Source organism: Melospiza melodia, chromosome 16 (genome assembly GCF_035770615.1).
Source record: "Melospiza melodia melodia isolate bMelMel2 chromosome 16, bMelMel2.pri, whole genome shotgun sequence".
In the NCBI taxonomy this organism is placed as follows: Eukaryota; Metazoa; Chordata; class Aves; order Passeriformes; family Passerellidae; genus Melospiza; species Melospiza melodia.
In genome coordinates this window covers 13,286,592-13,307,779 of record NC_086209.1, presented here as the reverse complement: position 1 = coordinate 13,307,779, position 21,188 = coordinate 13,286,592, and the positions used below count along the sequence as shown (strand labels likewise).

At 50.1% G+C, this 21,188-nt stretch overlaps 1 protein-coding gene and 1 long non-coding RNA gene across 11 annotated transcripts in view; both read left to right on the top strand.

Moving 5' to 3' along the window:
* Positions 1-823: 823 nt before the first annotated feature.
* Positions 824-7,666, top strand: LOC134425932 (uncharacterized). Its single transcript, XR_010029807.1, has 3 exons — positions 824-855; positions 5,156-5,295; positions 6,449-7,666. It is a non-coding gene; the product is annotated as an uncharacterized LOC134425932 (long non-coding RNA).
* Positions 7,667-8,137: 471 nt separating this feature from the next.
* Positions 8,138-21,188, top strand: part of MBNL3 (muscleblind like splicing regulator 3) — a 93,494-nt gene continuing 80,443 nt past the window's right edge. For 2 of the 10 annotated variants that reach the window (XM_063170699.1, XM_063170692.1), the window contains exon 1: positions 10,968-11,134. The gene's annotated coding sequence lies outside the window, so the exon portion shown is untranslated. Of the gene's footprint in view, positions 8,155-9,620; positions 9,708-9,894; positions 9,950-10,967; positions 11,135-21,188 lie in introns of those variants that run through there. The other 8 variants (XM_063170696.1, XM_063170693.1, XM_063170701.1 and 5 more) reach the window with 8 other exon arrangements.

Below are 21,188 nucleotides of genomic sequence, written 5' to 3'. Positions count from 1 at the left end.
CTTAAACAAAGCCTCTGTGTGTTTGGGGACGGTGGGGAGTGTGCAGGCTGGGCTACCAAGAGCAGATTTAGAGCAGCTTTTAATTTCTGATGAAGTCTGTCACACACTTCTGCTTGGAGCAGTGACCCTGGAGGAAGAAATGAGAACTCATTTGGGAAAGGGTGATAGCTCCATAGATCATCATATCCTGAGTCCCCCAATGACCCAGGGAGGTTTGCTTCAACCTAAGATGGAGATATAATCCCAAAGTTATCTGCAATGCACAGCAGACACAGTGTCTCAGTGCTGAGCTCTGCAGGGAAAGGCTCCAGGGGGATGGTGCTGGTTGCATTTGGAGACAATTCAGAGGGACACACCAGGGACAGAGCATGTCCAGGTTCCTCTGCATGCTGGACATTGTCAGGAAAAAATTTTTCTGCTTTTCAGATGCCTCTCAGGCTCTCCAAAGGCACAGCTGAGCACTGAGGGGCAGAGTTGTGTCCTGTGTGCTGCTCCTGACCATTGTACCTGGATTTATTTAGAAAAAAAAGGCAGCAAGGCTGGCAGAAGCCGTTCTTTGTGATATGATGCAGGAACTGAAAGGAGAAACCCCGCTTTTTATGGCTCTCAAGGAAAGGCTTCCCATTTAGCCCAGGAGTAGCAGCTGTTCTCCCAGTTTACAACACACAAACAGACGGCATTGTTTTCTGATTTGCCTTTTTTATTACAGCTGATATTGGATGGATAGCTAGCAAAAAAACCACAAACAAACAAACAAAAAAAATCCAGCAGGGGAAGACCGGCCCAGCTGGTTCACTGTATGGCATTGGGAGCTGTAGGAGCCCAGCACATCTCTTCCAGGCAAACACCACCCAGGTACACCCATGATCAGTGTTGCTCTCTCTGGGTGCATGGGAAAAGGGTCTCCTTAGGATGGGTGGGGCAGTGAGAGGTGGTCCTGGGGGCTTTCTTGTATATGGGATGTATGCAAAAGCTGGCAGATGCCCAAGATCCAGCCTGTAAGGGTGGCTCTGCAGCCTGTTGGGAGCACTGCAGTCAAAAGGGACTTTTCTCCCGCAATTCATCAAACACAATTGCATTAATGTGAGGGAGCAGAGCACTGAGTAGGCAGGGGCCATTTTAACAATGCGGTGATGTCTTTTTTTATTTATTTATTTCACCAAGATCGCACCTGCAAATGGCTGAACAGATTTCCGTGAGTCAGGCTCCCCCGTGTCAGGTGCTCGGCGGGTATTGCTGCCTGGGCTGATCTTTGTGCAGGCAGCGCTGGATTTTTGTTACAGCTTCCTCAAGCTCATCTGCCCTCCCGGCTGCTCTCAGGGTGCAGCCGAGCAAAGGCGCTTCTGCCAAGGCTTGCCAGGCCGGCCGCTCGGCAGGGCTCTGCTGCGCCTCGGGGTGACTCGAACGCTCCTTAATTGGCAGCAGCTCTTCCCCTGGCTGCAGGCAGAGGCTGTGCCAGCAGCTCGCTGCTTCCTCCAGCATCGCTGGCTGATTACAGCTTGACTCAGCCTCGCAGCGCTGCTCTCCTTCCCTTCGGAGCCTCTCCCGGGAGCCCGAGGTTCTGGCAGGCGCTTCCTCGGTGCACGGTGTCTCTGGGGACCCGGGTTCGCTTACCGGCACTGCCTCACATGCGCCCAAACTGGCTGCAGCTCCAGCCGTGGAGGGAGAGCAGCGAGCGCCAGCAGCCAGTGAGTCAGTGCGCTCCCATGGTATTTGCTAGGCTTGGGTGGGGTTCCTCAGAAATGCCAGTTCGCTTCCAAAGGAACATAAATCACCACATTTATACAAGCTTCAGTTCCACAGATCCCTGTTTAGCAGTCGGGATGGGGTTTACGGTTAATTAAAAAAACAAAAAAGAAGAGGGCATGTGAAAGCAAGACCCAAATGTCTTTAATAATTATCCCAAGAGCGAAAACTTTCACTCCTCTTTCGGATGATGACAAACACTGGGGAGCAGCCGCCCCCGGAAACTCGGGCCCCTCCTGCTCCCTCCCTTTGAAGCCCGGTTTCCTTCCCCTCGGCGGAGCGGGGACGTGACTGGGGACAGAGTGTTCATCACTCGCTGGCACTCGGGCCCTCTGCTGCTCCTGCAGCCGCCCGTGTCCTCCTGCAGAGCAGCTCCTCCCGGGCTGCTCGGGACAGCGGCGAACGGGGCTGCTGCAGCCTTTGCTGGCTTTGGAGAAGGGATCCCTCCTTCCCCTTCTTGCCGGGCTCTGCTCATCTCTCATGGGGGATTTGTGTGGGCCAGGGGGCACAAGAACGCTGCCTTGCTGGAGGAAGGGAGCAAGCATTTTCTGTGGGTAATCCACCATAACAGTCAGCACAGAAAAGCTCCCAAACCCTTTTATTTAAAACGACTGGACCTCCCTTATCTGCTCCACAAATCGAGAGCATCTTTTCCTGCCCTCTTGTCGCTGATCCAAGTCAATTGATTGAAAGCCTGGGTGCCTGATGGCTGGGGTCTCGTTTCCACATGCACCTGATGCTCGCAGCCACCCACAGCCCATTGCCTCCTTTGTGAGCCTTGTTCCCCTCCTGTGTTTCTGCCTTTGATGTTACCTTCTTTCTCTTGCAAGTCCAAAGAACAAAGCTGTCCTCCCCACGCGCTCAGGCACTCCTTCTTTTCCTAACTGAGCTCTGCAGTGCAGAGTTATTAATAAAAAATCACAACGTCATGTACAGCCCGCACCATCACATCTGTCAATGTCACCACCACGCAAGATTGTGTGTTTTTTCCACCTTTTAATGTTTCTTTGCTGCAGAGGTTGTTTAAAAGGAGGAGGAAAGCTGAGAATTCCCTCCCTACCTGCCAGAAGAAGTGAGTGATGATTTCAGTTAGAGGTGTGGCAGTTTGATGTCATCGTTTGTGGTTATTAAAAACTGTTATTTGAGAATATTCAGCTGCTAAAAATAAAAGAATTCTAATACTCTACAATGATTTATCTTATCAAAGGTGTCAAAATGATCCTGGTTTGTCAACCTCTTATGTAAAATGTCAATTTCTAAGAGGTGCTCATGGCCTGTGTATCTGCTCACTCCTTGGTAACACATTTAAGGTTAATACTCAGCAGTGGCCATTAAAATCAGCTTCTGCATGAGTGGGGTTAGGTTTTGAAGACTTATTTTCAGCATTTTCCATAGTCAGTAGAATCCATACAGAAGTGCAGGAATACAATGTCCCAGCAAATGCTGGGTTTCACTGCCAGGAGGGTGAGTGATGTGCGAAGCAGCTTGGGAGCCAAGGCCCCTCTGCCCTGACACATTGAGGAATTCAGGACAAAACCTTCTGAAGAAAATGCTGCAGCAAAAAAATACAACACGGCAGAAGGCAGATTTTATGGTGGGGATCTTTCTGTGTTTTCCCTTTGCAGCACAGGTGGGATCTCTAATGAGTAATCACACTCCCCATAGCAGTGTTTGGCTCACTCCATTGATCATCTTGTAGCAAGAAAAGGAATTGGCTTGTGGCTTTCTTGGTACCCCAGAGGATTCACAATCCTGCAGGACTGTGGAGCAGGGGAAGGTGTCACAACATCAGCCTGAAGCACCAAGTTCCTTCAGCATGGGCTGCAGAGACCATGGGTGTCATGGCCCCACGAGGGGATCTGCAGGTGGGTGTGAGTGTGACACTGGCCCAGAGAGCCACTGAGCCTTCATCAGCCCCCTTGGCACAAACACTTCTGGAGCAGTGCTGTTTTCTGTCTGCATGGCACTGCCACTGGGGTGCAGCTCTGCAATCTTTCTGCTCAGCACTGGGGTTCCTTCCTGTTCCACACCCCTGGGCAGCTGTGGGTACAGCAGTGGGGCTGTGGCAGAGCACAGGCAGGGCTCTTGCCATCGATGGCTCCTGGGGAGGTGGCACAGGACCTAAATGGGTTTGTTGAGAGCAAGCCAAAGCTGGAATTAGAGTGTGGCTGCTGTGTCCATGGGGAGAGTGAGAGCAGGCCCAGACCAATTCAGTGTGCAGGCAAACAGCTGCCAGGAGGGCTTGGTGGAGCCAAGGGGTGATGGAGAGAGGGCTGCTCTAGGACTGGAAAACCCATCAAGTCCTCCTTGTTCTCTTGTACATGAGGCTGCCTGGGAGACTCATAATTTGCAGGTTTAAAATCTTGTGGACTTCAGGGAAGAAGGTGGAAACTGCTGTGGGCTAGGCAGGAGGTAGATCTCTTTGAGCTGTAAAAATCCCTGACTGCCTTGTGCCAGCTCGTGTGAGTGGCCATTTACTTCCCAGCTGGAGAGCTGCACAGTGAGGGAGGGGGAAGGAAATCCCACTCTGTGCTAGAATTGTTTTGGTGTAGAGTATCAGGGATATTTCTTCCTCTGTTGTTACAACTACCTTACGCCACGTGTCACTTTCTGCTGTTTTATTTTGCAATAAGAGCAAAATGTCACTTGCTTTTGCAACCTGTACGTGCCATGGGGCATAACGTGGGAAGAACATTGAATATCCCTGTTCCTTCTGCTATCCATGGGCTGTTCACAAAACCACATTAATATCCCTTCCCTCCAGACACCTGCCAGAGACATGAACTTCTCCTGCTTTGTAATTCCTGCCCAGGAGGTTTGGGACACAGATGAGAAGCCATAGACTAGGAGGCCCCAGTCTGGTCCTCTCTGGCTTCTTCCCCTTCCCTGGGGCAGTCCCCAGCAGAGAAGCTCGGGATATTCCTGTTTCTCCTCTCTGGGTCACCCAGCTGGGCCTCTGACTGCTCACAGAGCTGTGTGCACAACCCAGCTGAGTACCCAGCACTGGATGCAGCCCCTCTGCATCCACCAGCTGAGCCACCTGCCCAAATGTTGCCACTTAGTGCAAATTCCAGCCCAAGTTTCCCAAGCATGGACGCAGCCAGGCTGCCTGGAATGGATGCTGAGAGCAGATCTCACACTGATGCAGTGTGCAAAGCAGTGTGCAAAGCACCACAAACCTGCCCTGTGCCAAATATGGGATGTGGCATGAGTCAAAGTGAGGGACACCAGGAAATAATAGACTTCACATGAAGGAGAGCAATAATTAGCAGCTGTAAATCACCTTTCATCTCCAGATCACAGAGGCGTCTCAAGCACTAATCAGCGCAGCCTTGCAGCATCCCTGCCCCATAACTAGCACGGGGCAATGGTTGTTCCTCTGCTGGCACGCAGCCACGTGTCCTTGCAGGCACCAGCAAGAGGGAACTGGCTTGCAAGGTTGGTCCTGTTCCACTTCTCACAGCCGGGCTGGAGGTTCCTGGGCACCTGTGCCAAGGCTCTGCTGTGTGCCCCAAGCCAGTGCAGGTTTGGTGTCTGCTTCCACAGCAGGTAAGTGAAGATGGGCCAGGGGGAGCAGAGCATGCTTGGGATCCAACCCATTTCTGCTTTGGGTTCTATCTGATATTTTCTGTGTAGAAATCCCTGCTTAACTCAGAGAAAACAAGTGAGCAAGGTAAGCTCCTCCAGGAGCAAAAGTCTCCCTTAACAGCATTTTAAATAAGTATGGCAGGGAAGTTTACAATCTCCCAAAGTTTTCATAAATACACATGTGTATATATTTAAATACGAATATTTACAAAATATTTTCAAAAAAAATCTAGAGTTCTTTAACCTTGGTAGTTATCTCTGTAATGTTGGGAAGACACACCCAAAACACTTGTTAACTCGGGCATGAAGCAGAGAAGACTGGTTTGTAAGGATCTGTATGTGGAGTTTTTCATATTTTTTGGGAAGTACACAGAAGCCTGGCCAGCCCCAGCCTCAATCTCCTGCTTCTCTGAGTGGCGTCATCTTTTGTGGGTAAAATGAAATATGCTTTTCTTGGAAGAATTTAAATGTGAGAAAGCGGCACACTCAGGAAATTTCCCAGTTAGCTGTAGGTGAACCAGACCCATCTTCCTTCCCCCTGGGCTGGTTACCTACAGCACACCAGCAGCACCCCAGCGCCTGAAGGACACAGCATGAGCCTCTGGGTTGCAAAACTTGTCTATTTTGAGTTTGCAGTGAGCAAAATGAAGCAGAAGTTACTGGGCTTCATGTGGGAATTGAAATGTAAGACTGTGAAATATGGGAGAGGGGAATCAGACTGGTTAGTCTCTCTCTGCATTTGAAATGCCTATGAATATTGTTGAAATAGTGCGTGTGATCGTTTTGCATGGCTGAAAATAGCTCTGCAAGGTGCCGGGTGGCAGTGCAAGCCAGCCCTTGGCATCACACAGCTCCCAGCAGCGCTTCATTGTCACACCAGGAGCTTTGCTGTACAAAGAAAGCACAACTGGAGTCTGCTGCATTGTCCATGCTACAAGGAGGTAAATTAAAGGCTAGAGAGATTTTAATTTGCTCCAGGACATAAAGAACGTTGGGGCAGAAGTGAGACCTGCGAGCACTAGCTGAGAGTCCCTTGCCCTGACTTCTGAAAGATGTGGGATCCATTTCCTTCGTTAAAAATAACCTTGTTTATAACCTCTCTTTCATGATTCAGCTTTTCTGCAGTCATCAACTGATCGCCATCAAAGCAGGGCAGCATCAGATTTCAGGAGGAAGATGCAGTAGGCTGTTGCAGCTGAGGCGTGCTCCCTGCAAAGGGCAGTTTGATGGAGGAAATGAGGGATGCCTTGTCAAAGGGCTGCTCTTTTTGGAGAGGAGCTCTGCTCTCTGAAATCGCTGTGCCAAATCTGCCTGGAGCTCCTGCTGTGCAAATCCCCACCCATGGCTTCTGCCCTGCCAGAAACACCAGTGCCTCATCACCATGAACTGGCCCCGTGCAGGCCCAAAGCTACAGACAAACGTGGTTTTCCTGGTTCCTCTCCTCCTTCTTGCCTGTAGGTCAGAGCATCAGACATGCGCTGCTCTGCATGCGGCGACCTGCGGCCCTACCAGTGGCACAGCTACCAGTTCCACATTTAAAGCAAGACTCATTGCCAAGAAAAATCTCCTAGAAAGTCCCACACCCCCACTTTTTTATTCCTTGCACTCTGGTGTGACGTGTCTCTCAGGCAGCACAGCTCCCCAGGCTTCTAATGACCATGTTGTGAGGGTTTGCTAACTGCTGCATTATGTTGCCTGCAAAAATCAGGCTACACAGCTGCAGTCCTCATCCTGTTCAGCAGACTGGGAAGCAGAGGCACGGAATGGAAAGGACCATCCCTTTCCAAAACCTTCTGGTGGTTTTTGGCTAGCTCTGGATTAAGTTGCCATGCTCAGATGGGTCAGCGACTGCTGGCCCAAGTGGCGTGCCCATGGACACACAAATAATCAGTAGCAAACACCCAAGCAGAAGCCAAACCCTTGAGACACAATGCTGTGGTACAAATTTGTGCTCATCCTTAATTTTTTTAGGAGCTAATCCTTTGTCCTTGAAGGAAGAGGAATTTTCTATAAATGTGGTATTTTTTTACACCTCACTGTGTGTTTAATGTTTAACAATGGGATCATTATGGTTTTATTAGCAGCGTGTAACGCTTTGTCATCTTCAACTGACTTTGCAAACATTAACTAATTGATCTCAACTATGAATCAGTGGTGGTAACTAGGAAGGGAGGTGAAGTGGTCTGCTGGTGCTCGCTGGGGAAGTGGTTGTCAGAGCAGGGCACAGAAAGCAGGGCTCACATTTTGCTGCTCAGACCACGAACACGACAGCTTTATTAGTGTTATTTCCATTAGTGCTGCTGTCAGGGAGGGCTACTCTGTGTGCAATAAACAACCCTCAGCTGCTTCTCTCTGCCTCTGGTTGAGTTCATGCTCGACAAAATGTCACCAAACCCCCAAAAATGCTGAATTAAGGAAAACACAACAAAAAAAGTGACTGACTTTGTTTTCCTCGGTGATCCAGTTGTTGCCGGGTGTTTTCCGCTCACCCTAACAAAATGCATAATTCAATTATCTATATTTGTGGGAATTAGATGCTAAAGTCAGAAAGGAGCAGGGCTGCTTGCAGCCAGAGCTTGAGAGGTTTTTAAGGGCCACATCGGCAGAGACTGGCTGGAAGCATCCTGAAGCCGGCTGCCAGGAAATTAGCTCCTCGTTTGCAGTATGCAGAACATGTACGGCGGCTTCATGATTTACTCGCTCATCTGCTTCACATTGCGCCTACTCTCCCTCGCGACTGTCCTGGCGTACGCGATCTTGTGTTGCAAAACAGGAGTGAAAATGAGCACTGCAGCGTGGAGGAGCCGCGCCGCTGCCCAGGTGAGGGTGGCCGAGCCCGGCAGGGACACGGCCCCTCGGGGGGATGGAGTGACAGCAGTTTCGGCGATGGGAGCATGTGGTGCGGATTTGAGGGCAAATGAGATGTGTTTGGGGATGTGGTGATTGCCTGGGGACAGCGGGGATATGGCCCCTCAGTGAGGGTGGTGCAGTGATGGATTTGGACATAAGGATGGGGAGGTGCTGGTGGCTTTGGGGACAGCAGGAACAGAGAGGGAAGGTGTAGTAGTGGCCTTGGGAACAGCAGGGATATGGTGGGGACATGAAAGAGTGGCTTTAGGGACAGAGGGTACAGAGTGGGAAGGCATGATGGTGACTTTGGGTACAGTGGGGACACCGTGGGGGCATATGATGGTGGCTTTGGGGACAGAGAAGGCGGAGCAGGATGGTGTAATGGTGGCTTTGGCAATCGAGGGGACACAGTGGGGGGTATGTGATGGTGACTTTGGGACAGCAGGGACACAATGGGGGGAATGATGGCTTTGTGAACCGTGGGGATGCAGCCCCTCAGCGGGTGGATATGATGGTGACTTTGGGGACAGTGGGGACACACAAGAAGGTGTGATGGTGGCTTTGGGGGCAGAGAGGACACAGCAGGGATATGTGAAGGTGGTTTGGGGACAGTAGGGATTCAGCCCCTCACCAGGGGGTTGTGACAGTGGCTTTGGGGACTGAGGGTACACAGTGGGAAGGTATCATGGTGGCTTTGTGGACAGCGGGACTATAGCTCCTTAGAGGGTGGATGTGATGGTGTTTCTGGGGACAGTGGGGACACAACAAGAAGGTGTGATGGCAGTTTTGAAGACAGCAGAGACATAGTGGGGACATGTGATAGTGACTTTGGGAACAGTGTGGATACAGTGGGAATGTATGATGGTGGCTTTGGGGACAGAGGGGACACAGCAGGAATACATGATGACAGTGTGGGGACAGTAGGGATGCAGCCTCTCAGTGGGGGGGGGGGTGTCACAGTGGTTTTGGGGACAGCGGAGCCCCAGCAAGGAGGTGTGATGGTGGCTTCAGGGATACAGGGGACATGCCAGGGAGGTGCGATGGTGGCCTTGGGGACGGCGTGGACACGCCAGGGAGCTGTGATGACAGCTGGGGGTGGAGGAGACACGGCCGGGAGGTATGGCGGTGCCTTGGGGACAGTGGCGGTGCAGCCGCTCAGCAGGTGGCGGCGGCTTTGGGGACAGGTGGGCTCGGTGCGGGAGCGCGGTGGCTCCGTGCACAGGGCCGGGCAGAGGTGCGGGTGCCGGCGGGGCCGGGGCAGATGCGCGGACACCGCGGCGGGAGCGGCGGCCCCGGGCGCGTCCCGCGGGTCCCGGCGGGGCGGGGGTCGCGGGGCGGTTGCCATGGCAGCAGCCGGGCGGCGCGCGCGGCCGGCGGGGCGCGGCGCGGCCCCGGAGCGTACCATGTGCGCCCGGCGGCGGGAGGCGGCGGCGGAGGGGCCACGACGGCGGCGGCTGCTGCTGCTGCCCTGCTGCTATAGCTCCGCCGCGGCGGGCCCGGCGACCAGGAGCCGCTGCGTCAATGTAACGGCGGGGACGGGGGGCGGAGGGGACGGGGAGGACGAGGGGACACTCTGGGTGGCATTTCCACGCCGCGCGTGGCCGCGGGGAGAGGGGGGTGAGGGGGGCGGAGGGCGGGCGGGAGGCGTTAAAATGGCGGCGCGCAGGCGGCCCCCGCGCTAAACCGGCCCCCGTGGCTCGCCCCGCGCCGCCGCGCGTGGCACGGAGCGGCCGCCGCTGCCTGCGAGCGCCGCCGCCGCTGCGAGGTAAGGCCAGGGCGGCCGCGGGGCGCTCGGTGCCCCCCCGAGCCGTGGGTGCCCGGGGACGGGGGGCGCGCTCCGGGGAGGGGGCGCGGCGGCGGCTGGTTCTGGTCCCGGTCCCGGTCCCGCGGGCGGCTGTCCCGGGAGCAGCGCAGGCGGGCTGGCCGCGGGTGCTGGCGCGGCTCCGCATCGCTCCTTTGTCTGGCGGCGGCGGCGGGCCCGGGCTCCGCTCCGCTCCGGCGGGCGGCTGCGGAGGGTGGCTGGCGCGGTACGAGCGTGGCGGGGGCGGCGTTCTGTTCTTTAATAGGAAAAAAAAAAATCACAAAGCCCACACCAGAACTAATTTTTGCAGCCGAAAGTGTTGCAGGCGCTGCCGTACCCCCGGACTCCTGGCAGCGTGGCAAAGCCCTGCTCCGAGTAGCGGGAAGCGGAGTTTTAGTTCTGGAAAAGCAGCCCAAACTCTCCGGAGGGCTCCGGCCGCCGCAGCGGCGAGAGAGGGGCCGGAGGGGAGGGGGGATTTTTTTCTTTCCTTTTTTTTTTTTTTTTTTTTTTTTTTGACTCTTATGAAGACATGCGCATTTGTTCATTCTTGCCACCGCACTGGAATCTGCCTAGAAACAAAGAACACAGCCTGGCGAAGTTGATGCTGGCTCCCGAAGTGTCTAGCTTTTTTTTTTTTTTTTTTCCCCTTTCTTTTTCTTTTCCTTCATTTACTTGTGCCATCGGTAAAAGCCTCGAGATGTTTCCTTCAATTATTCCCATGTGCCTGCTGATGGAAACACACACCCTCCCCGCCTCTCCCCTTGGCCCCCCTCGCCCCTAGCAGGCCAGGTTACGCATTTTGAAAAGTGCAGCCATGATAGACAGAGCAAGTTCTCTCTCCCATTTTGCCCCGGCCCCGCGGTGTGACAGCTCGCAGGAGGTGTGCCTTCTCACCGGGAGCCACCCCCTTGCTGAATCATCGCCCAGCCATGGCCGGACAGCTCGTCCGCCCGGGCAGCGGAGCGTTCCCCGGCCGAGCATGAGGCGCTGGCGGAGCTGACGCGAGGCGCAGACCTGTTAGCATTCGGCTCAGGCGCGGGCGAGCGAGGCACAAACCTTCCTGTTTCATGGCAGCGGGAGCCGCGGATGCAGCTTTGAGCTCAAAGGCAAGACGTGCGCTGCTGTAAGGAATGCCCACTGCCGTTTGAGGTAGTGAAAGTCCGGCTGCCTGGTCCTGCAGCTTTTGCCTCTGAGAAACTCCCCTCTTGCTCAGATAGGCTCCGTGTGCGATCAGCAGCGGGCTCGGGAAGTGATGTGCGAATTCGTGGTGTTTTGGCTCATAGCTGTAATCCCGTATTGCGTTTGCATAGAGAAGTGTATGAACAGTAGTGTCGTGTCTGTGCTATTTGCCTAAAACTAGTTTATTCTGCACTGATGGAAGTCATTGCCTTTGTTACTGCAAGGAAATAATGACTTAATCTTTATGGGGCTTGGGGTGCGAGTGTGTTAGATGCTGAGGTGTTGCGAGGTATCCCTGCCTCCATTCAAAGGTTGCCAAAAAGTAAGAGAGTAAGAGGTGGGATGAGCAATTTTCAGCTGGGGTGTATCAGGCAAGACTAAATTGCAGCAGTTGTTGGACATGTAACATGATCCTGTAATTAGAGTGAGGTTATAGTCTATACCATGTTGAAACTCGGGTGTCTGCGCTGGATCAGTCTGAATTAAGCTAGTTATTCTGGGATTATACAGAAGCAGAAGTAATGCAGTTAAAGTTTCCACAGAGCAGCTTCCATGGGGTTGCAGAGATGTTTTCCCCCTATGGGTCCTCCTTGCGGGCGTTTTGCTGTTAAGGTAATTGTGGAGGCTGCAATGGTGCTGCTTTCTAGGTTGGAGAAAGGCCTTACATGGCACAGTCCTGCTCCTTGGAGCTTAATTTACTAAGGAACATCCAAATCATGCATCTCGGTCTTGGGAGGGAGGAAAATCCTGAATGGGGGACTTGGGGGTTCAGCTTTGTGCAGAAGTGAAGGACTTAAAGGACTCTGTAATTTGGTCTTAAAACTTCCCTGCCCCCATTACTCTCCATACCCCAAGAAAGATGAGTGGTAGCAAGTCTGGTGGAGAGCCTGCAGACTGTGGTGTTTTCAGTGCTCCTGCCAGTGGGGCAGGATCTTCCTGGGGTGGTTTCAGGCTGCTCTGGTTTGCTGTGGGGTTGTTCTGGTGTGGAGCTGCACAGGCAGACCTGGGGGCTGTGCAGGGTACAGTGTGTGGGCACCAGCTCTGCTCACGGGTGCTGATTTCCCCTGGTGTGTGTGTGTGTGTATATATAGACATGGCACATATTTAAACGAAGTCATTTTAAAGTAGAGATGGCCCAGAAAAGTTTTGAGAACTATTTCAGTGTTTTGAGTATTTCTTTTTCAAAGACAATGGACTGTGCTGAAGCTTCAGGTAATCTGGGGTGTGGTGACAGCAGGAGGAGCAGTCTACTTTGGGCTCACTTGGCCTTCCTAAGAGCAGCTGAATTTTATGTGTGCACCTGGTTCAGCTTGTTTACAGCTGTGTGGCTGCTGCAGATCTGGTGCTGCCTTATGGGCCTTTTGGGAAGTGTTGGCAGGGGCCCAAAGCAGACCTGGTGGTCAGCAAGGAAATTAGCTCCACAGTGCTGTAAATTGTCCTGCTCAGCCTCCTGCAGCATGTGGCCAGGTCAGCAGAACTCAGGGTGCCACATCCTTTCCACTGCTGTGAGGGACCCACATGGGGGAAGAGGGAGTGCATCTGAATCTGCCATTCCTCCCTCCAGTGCTGGACCATGTGCTGCAGGAAGGTTACTCACAGTAGGGGTGCTGGGCAGTTGTCCCTCTGAGATGTTGAATCCACACAGAGGATTTTATAGTGGTTTTTGTGCCCAGTTCCACATCAATGGGGGCCTTCTCTGCCTTCTTATTCTGTGTTAGGGAATGACTGGCATAAGCCTTACACGTTATTCTTAGAATTTTACAGACCTAGAAATTTTCTCCTGGGCTTGTCCCATCTTGGCAAGAGGAATATGTGGAGCTTAGAATTTTGCACTTATGATGCCATCACATGTGAAGTTTTGAGGGGTTGTTCTGTTTAAGGGAATCTCAAAGTGCAACTCAAAAACTTGTGACTGCAGAGAGAGAGGATGGCTTTCTTGCTTTTTGCAGCATAGCTTGCAAATCAATTTTGAAGCTGGTGCTGTTGTACAAGTGGTCCTGCTTCTGGCCTTTTCCTCCAGCCTCTTTTGTCCGTGTAATTTAAGAATAATCTTGCAGAATAGCAAGGAAAAAAGGATGCTCATTTTAGCCATCACTCAGCTTCTCCATGTGGCCACAGAAATGGTTGTGTTGGCACAAGGACTTGGGGGGCCCAGGCAGGACAGGAGGAGGCCGGGCCATGGCAGAACTGCATTGCTAATGTCTGGATTTTCCTAAAGGCACAAGTGAAACCACGGCTGGCCTGGTCACCAGTTCCTGCAGCTCAGTCAGCAGCCTGAAAGCAAATAAAAATTCTCTTTGTGGCTAATGCAGGCACACGTGAAGATGATGAATCTACAGCTGGGATTTGGTGACTGATGCCCACAGCAGGACACCCCTCCTGTGCTGGTGGTTACAACTTGGCTTTGTTGGTGGCGTGAACCATTGCATGACTCAGATGTGTTGGGAAAGAGTATGGAGCATTCATAGGAGCAAGCTTTTTGGACCATGAACATACTAGAAGTCACATGTGGAGACTGAGTATAAAAACATGAGGCTGCTCACTGAGAGGGAGGCTGAGCACTGCAAAGCACAGTTTGGTTAGATCTCAATATTCAAAGGTAGTCATAGGAGTGGTGGCTCTCTTGGTGGGCTTTGAGAACAGTGCAGACATCCAACCAAAGAACTGCCACGTCAGACAGACATGGCATCTTGCATTTCCATTGCCCAGCTCCAGCCTCCTAGCAGCCATCAGGAAAATGTGAGAAAAATCTTCTGCAAAATGCTAGAAAATCTTGGTTGGGGAACGACTGCAGCCTGGAAGCAGGGAAGAGAGGATGTCTTTATTGAGCAGTGTGTGTGTTTGCTCTTAAAATCCCTTAAAAGCTCTGAAGCTCAAGCTTGCTTGATTTGCTGTGTTTGCCATATGTAATATTTCAGTGAGAAGTTTCAATTCAGCGTGGCTGAGTTGATGCAGGAGTTCCTTTTTAGGTGGTAGGGATCCACTTACCCATGTGTAATGTACTGGTTTGCTTTTTAGACTGGTTTTTGGAGGCGGGGGAACTGTGAGCTTCTTTTTAGTTCCAGACCTCTGGGCAGTGCATGCATCCATCTCTAGGGCAGTGCTCAGGTTCTAATTTGTCATATGATTTAGGCAAACTGGTCTCTTTGCTGAAATTCAGTCTTTAAGCTGGAGCATTTATAATAAAACATTTTGTAATTCTCTGTTGACCTCTAATACAACACCACGGGTTTCCCAGGTTTTCCATCTGTGTCTGCTGCTGAAATGGGATTCCTTATTGTGCCCCCTAAGTATAGAAATTGTATAAATGGATCCTTTTAGTTTGTTTTCTCCAGATTTCCATGTGTGCAAAGTGCTGCCCCTAGATAGATGATTTACCTGAATTTCTGCTTGTGATGCTTTTGCAGTTCTTCACCTCTTCCCTGCTAAGCTGTGCAGTGCATGTTGTTCTTTTAAAAGGTGTGCATCCTCCCCTTTTTCCATGCCATCTTCCAGGAAGGATTGTCTACCCAGAGCGATGTTATCGTCTCCCATTTTAAATGGTGTCAGCAGATATTTGTTTTTTCCCTTCTCTCATTTTGATGCTAAGTACTCACCATGGGAATGAGTCGTCTTGTATTATTCACATGGAGCAAATCTGTGGCTTGGCCTGCAAATTATAAGGCCCTGCTGAGTGAGGGTGAGGGCTTTGGGAGCCCAAGTAGAGGTGCCAGGATCTGTTTGCTTAGGGTTTTTTTTTTGTAAAAGCACGTAGGCCGATAGCGAGCTGAAAAAGCAGTGGCCTTCTGAGCCGGGTATTTTATGTCTGAGGGCTTCTGAATGCATAAAATCAGAGAGAATGTGTCTGTGTAATCCGATCTGCTCTTGAAAGCCTTGTGGAGGGCTGCATGCTGCAGACATAAGCTGTGTCAATAAGAACTCTATTCATCCTCGGAAAACAGCCTCGTGATCAGGTTTGATTGGCAGGCTTCCTAAGGGAGGGCCTTTTTTTGAGAAAGAGCTCTGATTTTTTGGCGGTACTTCTGACTTTTCGGACTCCCACTTATTGTTCTTTCCTCGGCATGATAAACTTGGATATTTTTGCTGGGGCAGAGGGAGGAAGATTTCATGTAGCACTGTAACAGGAGTGTGGGGTGAGTTTCCTTCCTTGCAGTGCAGCTCCTCTGCCAAAGCTGTATTTATGAGCATGAAGGTGAGGGATTTAAAAGAATATGAGGCAGGACTGGAGGTCACTGTGTGCAGGAGAGTGTGCCATACCCTTGTGCGTGCTCAGGGTACTGTCTTGCAGAACAGTGGCACAAAGCACCCATCCTTGTAAAAGTCTTGGATGGTAATGCACAAAATGTGTGGTTGTGCATGCTTATGTGTGTTTTTCCCCCTTGGTTCTGCAGATGTCTGTGTTATGCAGAAATGTTGTTGAATAAAATTCTGCTTTTGGTAATGCTGTCATAAATCTGCTGTGAAGGCAGTGTTGTACTAATGGCTGTAATTTGCTGGTTGCTATTAAATATATATATATATTTTAAAAATCACGCAAGGCAAAAATCTAATTCTGCTTTATGAAGTATTCTACACCTGGCATGTAATGTTTTAAAATCTTGTAGGAAAAATCTTCTTGAGCTGATAAAAATTATACTTATGAGATTTGCTGAAAGCAGAATGTTAGTCAGAATACCAGGTTCTGAGCTGCTGTTCAGTGTGTAGCATTTGTGTAAATGGCATTTTCTGCTGCATTACGTATGTGATATTCAGTGTTTGCTCTGCTGAGGTCTTAAAGCCATTCTCTTTAGCACTGAGTTACTGGCTTTAACCAAAGAGATAATGGACTTTCAGTTTTGCATGTTTCTATTTTTTTTCCAAGTCCTTTGGTCTATGTGTCACTTTTTTTAAAGCTTCATGTCCTTTGTCAAGTGATGATTTGAAAATTAGCTCATCTGTATGTCTTTCTGGGTTATTCCTGTAGCTGCAAATGAAAGCTTTAAAATATAATTAGAATGTAATATGCACGAGCTCAAAAAAAAAAAAAAAAGAAATAATGCAAAGCTATTATTTAAGAGAAATGCAATTATGTTTTGAGCCAATTGAGGCTTGACTTAATTTCTCAGGGTTTGTTGGTGATGATGTAGTAAAACCAAAATTAACTCTTGAAATATGCCTGTCCTGAGTCAGGAATTTGTCAGGAAAATGTAGAGCCACTGAAAGAAGAGGAATCTCCTTGCAGGGGAGCCTGTTCCTGTGCAGCTTGCAAATGGATGCAGCATTTGGGGTGATTCCTGCAGTTCCATTTTCCTGGCTCTTCCCAGCTGAATCCCCTTCAGTAATGGCCTGATCTTGCCTACAACAGCTTTAGTAACAAACTGTTTGAGGTGGGATTGGCCCCTGAGCAAACAGTGTGCAGCTCTTGGCAGCCATGGGCAGGGCGAGGGTGGGCAGGAAGCACTGGCTGCTGCTCCTCTCAGTGTGGGGAGGCCACAGCTGGGTGATTTGTTTTTACTTCCTGTTCCCAATCTGTTTGGGTCAAAAGAAGCGGTGTTTTTCCATATTAAGATGTTTGGCTTCGTTCTGCTAGGCAGCAATAAATTTTACACCGTGCACAACGTGTTTCTTATATTTCAGAGGCACTTCATTGCTGCCTTTGACTTTTAATTTGGATGGTGGAACCTTTATTAGCACTTTCTTTGTTGCACGACCTGCTTTTCAAGGAAAACAGAAAGCTTTTTCTTTTGTCTCCTTTCCCTCTGTTTTGGAAAGAGCCTTTGAAATATCTCACAGGTCTGTAGCTGAGCAGAGGGAGGGAGCTGGCAGGTCTGTCTGCCATGCCTGGTTCCTCAGCAGGCTTGCAGGGAGGTGGGTGCACCTCAGCCTGCTTCTCTGCTCCTGGAGTTAATTGGGATGTGCTTGGATTTAATTCATTAGTGCTCCTGAAGCGTTTGGTAATGTTTTGGTGGAAGGTTCTGGGGCTGTGTGGTGGTGAGGTGTGGTTGTGCAATGCAGGTCTGTGATGCTGGGAGGAGCCTGTGTGGGTTGATGGACCAGTTGTTAAAGTGGTCCTAAAGGTGGGAATGGTGAGCTGTAAAACATCCCCTTGTCACTGATGGGAAATCCTGCCTGGTAAAGGACAAGCTCTGAGCCATGGCTGACTGCTGGGAGCTGTTCTTCAGAGCACCAGGTTAGTCCACAGCATGGAAAATGCTGCTACAGGCCATCTCCACATGATGGAGAAGAAAGAATCAGGCTCTTTAGGCTCTTCCCTGGTTGGGCAGCAGAGTTGTTTGGGTTTCTCTCACCGAAATCTGGTTAAAACTCTTAATCAATGCTGGTCACTCTTCCTAAATTGCTCAGTTGTAGGATCTCCTACTCTGGAGCAGCAAGTCAGGATGGATAAATCTTTTTATGGCCATACGAGGTGTCAGTGGGCTCCTTTATAGTCTGAACATTTTTATATAAATAGTAATAAGCAGTGCTGGCCCAGGGGGGCTTGTATTGCATTCAGATACTTTTCAGTGAAGTTATTTTTGAAATACAAAAAAGAAACAGTAGCACAGAAATGAAACAGTAGCAGGGTTACGGTGGTTTATCCTCCTTTCTCTTAAGCCTCCAGATGCTGGAGTTGTGTCTGACTGAGGAAGTCAGAGTGCAGAGGTGTTTTGTGAAACCTCCATGCCCTCAGACTGCCCAGGTTTTGGCACTGCCATCTCCACCATGTGTTTGCACTTGAATCCTGGATCCTCAAACATACACCTCCATTCCGTGTACTCTGCTTGTTCCAAGTCCATCACTGATGAATTTGCCTTGACTAATTACTCAGTGAAGCACTTGGTGTGACAGCCCCAGTGCCCTTCGTTAAGCAGAGCCTCGGTAACGAGCTCAGGCTGGCGCTGTCCCAAGTGCCCAGGCGTGGTCTGGCTAATGAAGCAGCACCTTTCACAAGGTGCCTGAGGAAGCTGCACTTCAGGTCATGTAAATAAGGAAACCAGAGTGGGCTGCTCTCCTGCAGGATGATCAGGGAGCCCCTTCCCTCCTGCATCTCCTCAGTGAGGTGACACCTCCCCTGCTGCCTCTGGGTGCAACCAGCCTCTCCCCCCTGCTCACAAGTGCAGGCTGGTTATCCCCACTCCTCCCCATGCCTGCCCTGCATGTTCCCTTGGACTGTCTGCCCAGGGCACCTCTCTTGGGTGGCTCTCTCATGGGATTGACCACCTTCATAATGATTCTCAGGGACATTCAGACAGAGCAGTGGGTTGAGTAGCTGTGATCCACATTTCTTCTGAGACTGTGGAGATGAATATGGCATGTAGGGTGGATTCTGCATGAGGTTTTATGAACCTTGCTGAAGGGGAAGACCTGCTGGGTTGGGGACTTTCCAGCTCTGGTGACTGTGTTGTAATATGACTCATTCAGTAGCTGATGCTCAGGTACCAAGGTTGGAATGAGGGTGCTGTTGCCAAATGCCAAATTCATTCTGTGCCCTGTGTTAGATGGAAGGTTGTCCTTCTGACAAGACCTTGAGATCTATTAATAAGGTACAGGGAAGCTTCTCATGTGTTTAATAACAGATTTATTTATTTTCTGTGCAGTGCCACCCACTTGTTTTTCTGAAGATACTGGATTTCTAAATTCAGCCCAGGTGCAGAGACTGTCGTAGGTGCCCCTGGCTGGGTGGTGACACCATTTTGCATGCCAGCTTACATGATAAAGCTTTCCCCTAGGTCTTGGAACATCTTGTGGGGAATGTGTGGATTTGGGACCAGAGGGGGAAACCTCTTGACAATGGGACATGGCCAAGGCTTGAGCTCCCAGGCTGTGCCCAGTGCTCTTGGCTTCATGGGTGCCACGAGGAGCTAAGCCTGCTCCTTCACACGCTTCAGATGCTTTTTGGCACTGAAAGGTGTGTTCTTTCCTCACTGCTGCTCTCTTCTTTCCTCTGCTTTGCCATGAATGCTTGTCATGGCTGAGGGAGAGGGCAGGAATGATACCTGGCCAATGCAGCCTGTGCTTGGGTCAGCTGGAAAAGGTGGTGAAAGCAGAGCTGGAGGATGCCCAGTGCTGCAGGACAGCGTCTGCATGGGTGAGGTGAGTCAGTCTCTAGCAGCCTTTTGCAAGGTGCTGGGTTTTTTGGTTCAGTAAAACACTCTAATAATTATGTACTGATTTAATTAAAAAATGCTTAGAGCATCAATTGCATAAGGCCATGAGCTAAGGCAGGTGCCTTTTAGCAGCAGTAATTCCCTTTTTGAAACAAAAGGACTGGACAGTAGAGTTGGACTGATCCCATGCAGTGGCAGTTCACCATACACAACATTTCAGACAACTGCCCACTGATTCTGGTTTGTGTTGGCTTGATTTCCCAATGTAGGGACCAGGAGAGCAAGTGGGGAATGCCACAATCCAGCCAAACATGCCAGATTTGGGACTGACTGGCAGTGATTTGCAGGTTTTTACATGAGGTTTCCTTTCTCTCAGGAAAATTCAAACACTTGTGAGACGCGTTTTTAGCGCAGTCATTCGTGGTGTTCAGCAGCAAACACAGGACTGGTGGCTGGCTTGTCTGATGGCTTTCTCTTGAGCATCCTCAGATACTTCTGTCAGTGTCATGATGACTGGGGAGAGAGGGATTTTAGAGTTGAACTGGAACTTAAATTTCAAAAGGAGTTTTTTCTCGTGAAAATAAATCTGTTTGGCTTTGCTGCTCTTATTGTGCTTCATCTTCAGTTTGCTGATGCTGGCTGTAAAACCATTAAATTCTTAGTGGGGTGGTGCAGAGCAGTGTCTTCAGTTTGAATCTGAACATTAGTGAGGAGCAACTGGAATTTAAAATCAAGTTTTGGTGACCAGCAACAGATACTTTTTTGTTGGTCCCATGTGCCTGTGACACGTGCTGGTGTTGGGGCATGTTCCACACTGGTGAGTGCCAGCTCTCTCTCCCTGGCACAGCCCAGGGCTGAGCACCACTTGTTCTGTCTGCAGGAGTGACACTGCTACAGCACAAGTGAGACTTTCCCCTTGCCTGTTGATAGGCAAAGAACCCATTAGGATTGCAGAAACATCTTCAGAGATTTATGCAGCAATTGTAAGCATCCTATCCTATTTTTTTTAGGTTGAAGTAATGCTACAAATACTGCTTTTTATAAAACTCCTAATACAACAAAAGTGTCAAGGGGGAGAAGTCCACTGTGGTGATTATTGTCCAAATATAATAACTTTGTGATAGGCAGAAAGTGAGTCTGACTACAAATGGGAGTGATTCTGGGAGGAAGGTAAAAAACCTTAATATTCTGAATGATAGAAGAATGAATTTAAATTCATTTAATGTCAGTAATCTTTGTATTATTAACCATAATCTGCTTCTGAGAAGCATACAGACATGGCTTCTTTTTTTTCCCCAGCTCTCTGTAGAACTGCATTAATAAGAACAGAGTGTTTCTCCTGACCTCTGCCTTTATACTTTGAGCTCCCAAGGGCACACATTTTTCTCCTGTATTTTTGGACAGCATCTGCAGGTAGTGAAAGCTGCCACAAATAAACAGCAAATCTGAGATTGTGTTACCATCGTCCCAGATCATTTAGCAAGGGGTTAATCCTGCAAGATGCTTACAGGAGAGTGAAACAAGGGCTGCAATCTGATGTCCTTTTGTGGGTGGTTTTAGGATGGTCTTGAACCTGTGTGTTGCCAAAGAGGTTCTCAGGAGGGAACTGAAAGAATGAGAGGGTGCAGGCTGCTGTAGTTTTGAATACACAACTTTCTGGATGGTTACAAGAGAGGGGGTGCAAATGCAATGGTATTGATGAATTGGATGCAGTATTGTTAGCTGGATTGTGGAGGTGAGGAGGCAAGACTGGCTTTAGGATTGTTGTTTGGAGCTTTCAGTGTGGGGAAGGAGTGCTGTAGCACATCAGACATCTTTGGGTGGGAGGTTATCATGATCAGCCTCGTGCATTCCCCTCCTCTGAGGGAGAGAGCTGCTGCACGCGAGCTCAGCTCTCTGTAGGAATGTGATGTTGCTCATCCTGGAGATCCAGGCAA